We start from the raw sequence: 6,875 nt of genomic DNA, 5'->3' as shown, positions 1-6,875 counted from the left end.
CCCTTTCCGCGCTGAGGGCTGGCTGGCGTCTCAGGACGGCGGGGCCGAAGACCCGGCAGTCGGCTCTCGCCCGGTCTGGCGCCGCGAGTACCGGCACGCCGCAGCGGCCGTCATCCCACGACCCCTCCCATCACCCTCTGAGGCCGGTCGTCCTGGACTGCGAGGCCCGGCGTGCCGCTGCCCCGGGAATTCCGGGCTGCGTTGTGAACCTCGGCGTGCGGAGCGGGCGTCGTGAACCGCTGGCCCAGCGTATCCCGTGCGGCGCAGGGTTGGGGCTTGGTTGCCAGGTCCCCTCCTCGCCCTGGAGTGCGTGTTCTGGGGTCTCTTCTGGCTGGACCTTCACCATACTGTCCGCCTCGCCTTGACCCCGCCTTGGGAGACCTGGTGCACTGCCCGCAGACAGCGGGAGCCGCCGCGGAGACGAGCTGATCCAGTCCGGGAGCAGTGGGCGAGGTCGTCTGCGAAGGCCTTCAAGGTCTTTCTTGATACGATTTCTGAAGAGCTGCTTTTTCTCTGATGAGATTTGGACAGAAGCACCTGTCCCAACAGCAAGAGCCCCCCACCCCCCACCCCAGGTGCATGAAGCACAAACTGACACAATTAAGGAAGGGAGACAACTCAGTATCCGCATACTTTTGCTTCATTTTATTATGCTTCCCAGATCGTGTTTTTTGTTTGTTTGTTTGTTTTACCACTTGAAGGCTTGTGGCAAGCCTGCATGGAGCAAGTCTAACAGCACCAATATTTGCAACAGCATTTGCTCACTTTGTGTCTGAATGTCACATTTTGGTAAATTCTCACAACATTTGAAACATTTGTTTTATTTATTACAATGATCTGTGATTCATGGCCTTTGATGTTGCAATTGTAATTGTTTTGGGGTGCAGGGAACTTAACTGATAAACGGTTGTGTGTGTTCTGACTGCTCTACCAACCTGTGTACCCTGTCTCTGTTGCTCTGGCCTCCCTGTTCCCTAAGCCACAACAGTATTGATATTAGGCCAATTAATAACTTTACAATGGCCTCTAAGTGTTCAGGTGAAAGGAAGAGTCGCACATCTCTCACTTTAAATCAAAAGCTAGAAATGATTAAGCTGAGTGAAGAAGGCATGTCGAAAGCTGAGATAGGCCGAAAGCTAGGCCTCTTGCGCCAAACAGTTAGCCAAGTTGTGAACGCAAAGGAGAAGTTCTTGCAGGAGATTAAAAGTGCTACTCCAGTGAACACACGAATGATAAGGAAGCGAAATAGCCTTATTGCTGATATGGAGAAAGTTTTGGTGGTCTGGATAGAAGATCAGACCAGTCACAACATGCCCTTAAGCCAAAGCCTGATCCGGAGCAAGGCCCTGACTCTCTTCAACTCTATGAAGGCTGAGAGAGGTGCGGAAGCTGCAGAAGAAAAGTTTGAAGCTAGTAGAGGTTGGTTTATGAGGTTTAAGGAAAGAAGCCGTCTCCATAATGTGAAAGTGCAAGGTGAAGCAGTGGGTGCCAATGCAGAAGCTACAAGTTACCCAGATCTAGCTAAGATGATTAAGGAAGGTGGCTACACTACACAACAGATTTTCAATGTTGATGAAACAGCCTTATATTGGAAGAAAATGCCATCTAGGACTTTCATAGCTAGAGAGGAGAAGTCAATGCTTGGCTTCAAAGCTTCAAAGGACAGGCTGACTCTGTTGTTAGGGGCTAATGCAGCTGGTGACTTGAAGTTGAAGCCAATGCTCATTTACCATTCCGAAAATCCTAGAGCCCTTAAGAATTATGCAAAATCTACTCTGCCTGTGCTGTATAAATGGAACCACAAAGCCTGGATGACAGCACATCTTTTTACCGCATGGTTTACTGAATATTTTAAGCCCACTGTTGAGAACTACTGCTTAGAAAAAAAGATTCCTTTCAAAATATTGCTGCTTATTGACAATTCACCTGGTCACCCAAGAGCTCTAATGGAGATGTACAATGAGATTCATGTTGTTTTCCTACCTTCTAACACAATGTCCATTCTGCAGCCCATGGATCAAGGAGTAATTTCAACTTTCAAGTCATATTATTTAAGAAATACGTTTCGAAAGGCTCTAGCTGCCATAGATAGTGATTCCTTGGATGGATCTGGGCACAGTAAACTAAAAACCTTCTGGAAAGGATTCACCATTCTAGATGCCATTAAGAACATTCGTGACTCATGGGAAGAGGTCCAAATATCAACGTTGATAGGAGTTTGGAAGAAGTTGATTCCAACCCTCATAGATGACTGTGAGGGGTTCAAGACTTCAGTGGAGGAAGTAACTGCAGATGTGGTGGAAATAGCAAGAGAACTAGAATTAGAAGTGGAGCCTGAAGATGTGACTGAGTTGCTGCAATCACATGATAAAACTTTAACAGATGAGGAATTGCTTCTTATGGATGAGCAAAGAAAGTGGTTTCTTGAGACAGAAGCCACTGGTGAGGAAGCTGTGAAGATTGTTGAAATGACCACAAAAGACTTAGAATATTACATAAACTTAGTTGATAAAGCAGCAGCAGGATTTGAGAGGATTGACTCCAATTTTGAAAGAAGTTCTACTGTGGGTAAAATGCTATCAAACAGCATTGCATGCTACAGAGAAATTGTTCGTGAAAGGAAGAGTCAATTGATGTGGCAAACATCCTTGTTGTCTTATTTTAAGAAATTGCCACTCCAACTCCAGCCTTCGGCAACCACCACCCTCATCAGTCAGCAGCCATCAACATCCAGGCAAGACCCTCCACCAGCAAAAAGATTACGACTCACTGAAGGCTCAGATGATGCTTAGCATTTTTTAACAATAAAGCATTTTTAAGTTAAGGTATTTACACTTTTTCTTTAAATAGACACCCATAAAGGACTACAGTATAATGTAGAAATAATGTTTATATGCATTGGGAAGCCAAAAATTTGTGAGACTTGGCAATATTCATTTTTACTGCAGTGGTCTGGAACCAAACCCTCTATATCTCCAGGATAGACCTGTCATGGTCTTCAATTGGATTTCTCTCACCCTTTGTTCTTCCCTCCCCTCATTTAAAAACTGTAAATTATGTACATACCAAAGACAGTGTAATCCTAAAATGAACCTATCCGTGGTCTGAAAATGTTGAACATGACCAATATCGTTATAGCTACATCTGTGCTCCTTACAATCCCATCTCATCCCCTTGATTCCCTACCAGAGGTATCAGCCATCCTCAAATTCATGTTTGTCTTTTTCCTGTTGTATGACGTTTTGCTGCATTTGTATAAATGTATGCACAAAGATACTGTTTAGTCATGCTTGTTTTTGATGTTTATTAAAATGCATCATATGTTTTTAAATCTGTAAATGGTTTTTTCATTCATCACTATACAAATTTTATTTGTATTATTTTATATGGGTACAGTTTATTGTGACTTCTATATAATAGCTCATTGGGGGAATATGACAGGATTTATTTATTCATTATTTTATAGAAGGACATTTAGATTGTTTTCCCTTTTTGGTAATATGGAAATTGCTACAATGAACATATTTCTGCATGTTTCTTAGTATAATGAGTTGAAATCTGAGGATATGTACATAAATGTGGAATTGCTGAATCAGGATATGCAAGTGTTCAGATTTATGAGATATGTCAAAATTGTTGTCTCAGCTTATATTCTCACCACATTCTCAATGAATTGCTATTATCCTACTTAATCTTTGCCAATCTAAATGAAAATTGTTAAAATCAAGTTGTGATTTTAATTTGTATTTGTCTGCTAGCCATTTTGACTTAGTATCTTTTCCTATTTTTTCTTTTTTAAATTTGCCTTTTGTGTTTTCTGCAAAATGTCGATTCAAGTTTGTTGCTCATTTTTCTGTTGGGTTGTTTGTCTTTCTCTTGTTCAGCAGTGGTAGTTCCTTGCGGTTCCTGAAACAGATCTTTTATTGTTTATGTGACCCATATCATCCACCAGTTTTTGACTTGTATTTTTCATGGTCATTTGAGAACAGAAGTCTTTAATTTTAAGAATGTATCCCCTAACCCGAGAGTATAAAGATAGCTTCCTTTTTTACTCCTTAATTTTATAAGAGTTTGCCTTTCACAGCTCAGTCTTTAATAAGAAATGGATGTTCTGTACATGGTGTAAGGCAGGGATATGACTTCTTTCCCATATGGGTTACCAGTTATCCTAGCTCTCCTGGTTATTACTACTAGCTTACTGCTGTTGAAAGGCTTATCTTGTTCCCACTGAGCTGCAGTGCCACCTCGGATACTCAGTAAGTCTCTATAAATACATGGGCTTATTTTGGACTTTCTATTTTGGGTTCTTGCCTTGTCTTCATTGCTATAGCATCATAATAAGGCGTATTATTTGTGAGGGCAATTGCTCATAGTAGTTTACTTATTTAGGAAGAAGTTTTGTGGCTATTCTTGGTCATTGCTTCATAAATTTTTTAATTAATATGTCAAATTTATTGATTATACCTGTTAAGAGTTTTGCTCAGAACTACATGGAATCTATAATTCAGGTTGGGGAGAAGAGACATCTTTGTGATTTGAATCTCTCCATCTGTAAACAGTATATCACTCTAGTTATTTAGGCCCCCTTTAAAATCTTCCAATAAGAGTTTATGATTTTCTGCATGTAGGATTTGTATATTGGTTACATTTATTCCAGGGCTTCCCTGGTGGCTCAGAGGACAAAGCGTCTGCCTACAATGCAGGAGACCTGGGTTCGATCCCTGGGTTGGGAAGATCCCCTGAAGAAGGAAATGGCAACCCACTTCAGTATTCTTGCCTGGAGAATCCCATGGACAGAGGAACCTGGCAGGCTATAGTCCACGGGGTCGCAAAGAGTCGGACACGACTGAGTGACTTCACTTTCTTTCTTTCTTTCACTTTACATTTATTTCTGGTTACTTTATTTTTTGTTGTTGACACTTTTGTCCATTATTTTTCATTGTTGATACTTCATGCATGATACTTTTAAAAATTGATACTTTCTAATTGACTGCTGGTGGTATATAAAAATGCAGTGGGTTTTTGTGCAATGATCCATTTACTTTAATAAGGTAGTATATCAGTAGAGTCTTTGGAGTTTTCATATCATTTACAAATAATTATTTAATTACTTCCTTTCCAAGTTTTATATTAATACCTGCAGGGCACATGCAAGCTTCACGCCACCCTCCCCCCGCCCCGCCCCCGCTTCCCTGCCATGTGTCACCCTGTGTCTCTCTTCCATCCAATGCCACATCCTTCTAAAATAAACTGGTAATCCAGTAAGAAAACAGGTTTTCCCAGGTGCTGTGAGCTGTTGTAGCAAATTAATCCAACCCGAGGAGGGGGCTGTGGGAACCTCTGATTCTAGCCAGCTGGTCGGAAGTGCATGCGAAAACTGGACTTGTGATTGACATCCTGAGTTGGAGGAGTCCTCGGGATCTTGAGTCTGTAAGGAGGACAGAACCAGGGCTTTCGACTGGATTCTGAAGTGGACTGAGCCCTTTAAGCTGTAGAGTCTGATTTTGTCTCTAGGGAGACAGGATCAGGACTGAGTTGGATTCCTGGATATCCTGCTGGCATCCAAGAATTGCTTGTTGATGTAGGGAGGCCTGCACACACACACATTGCAACTGGGTTCAGGAACCCAAAGAACCTGCATTCCTTACTTAATAAATGTAAAGTCAATTTTCCACTTTCCTTCCAAACAACATATAGATCTCAAAACACTATACCTCTCTTCTTCTTCAGATGTACACACTATAATTATCTAATATTTTAATTCTGCATTTTTTACAACTCCCAAATTAGTCATTGTTTTATAGACTGTTTTTCTTTAACCTATGTTTACCAATTGATGGTTCAGTCAGTAGAAAATCTGCCTGCAATGCAGGAGATGCAGGTTCAATCCCTGGGTCAAGAAAATCTTCTGGAGAAGGAAATGGCAACCCACCCCAGTATTCTTGCCTGGGAAATCCCATGGACATAGGAGCCAGGGGGGCTACAGTCCATGGGGTTACAAGAGTTGGACCCGACTTAGTGACTAAACTACCACCATATTAACCAATTTGTTTCTCACCATTTTTTTTAGATTTCATAGCTTACTTTCAGAGAAGGCAAAGGCACCCCACTCTAGTACTCTTGCCTGGAAAATCCCATGGATGGAGGAGCCTGGTAGGCTGCAGTCCATGGGGTCGCTAAGAGTCGTACACGACTGAGCGACTTCCGTTTCACTTTTCACTTTCATGCATTGGAGAAGGAAATGGCAACCCACTCCAGTGTTCTTGCCTGGAGAATCCCAGGGACAGGGGAGCCTGGTGGGCTGCCGTCTATGGGGTCACACAGAGTCGGGCACGACTGAAGTGACTTAGCAGCAGCAGCAGCTTACTTTTTGGGGTAATTATTATGTAAGAGCTGCATTCCAATGAAAAGAAACTGGTCCACCCACATGGTGGATATATGAAATATTTGCATAATACATAATCAGTAATTGTGATATTGGCAAGTCCCCTGAGGGCCACTCTGCTTCTTGTATTTTCTAACTGGACTTCCCTCCCTGGGTCAAGCTCATTAGGATTTCCTTGGTTTGAGAGACTTCAGGATGTCCCTGGTAAAGAATATGCCTGCAATGCTAGAGACCTGGGTTCGATCCCTGGGTTGGGAAGATCCCCTGGAGAAGGGAAAGGCTACCCACTCCAGTATTCTGGCCTGGAGAATTCAGTGGACTGTATAGTCTGTGTGTTGCAGAGTCGGACATGACTGAGCAACTTTCACTTTCAGGATGTCCTTTGCTTCCTTCAAACCTCATGCTGTCAGGGAAATTCATGTCCTAGACAGAAATTTAAGTGTTCTTAGTGTGGGGCCCCTAAAGTCTCCAGACTGCTGTCCCACCCAAA

This window comes from Bison bison, unplaced genomic scaffold (assembly GCF_000754665.1).
Source record: "Bison bison bison isolate TAMUID 2011002044 unplaced genomic scaffold, Bison_UMD1.0 scf7180017864353, whole genome shotgun sequence".
NCBI lineage: Eukaryota > Metazoa > Chordata > Mammalia > Artiodactyla > Bovidae > Bison > Bison bison.
Note: the sequence above shows the minus strand (reverse complement) of the source record.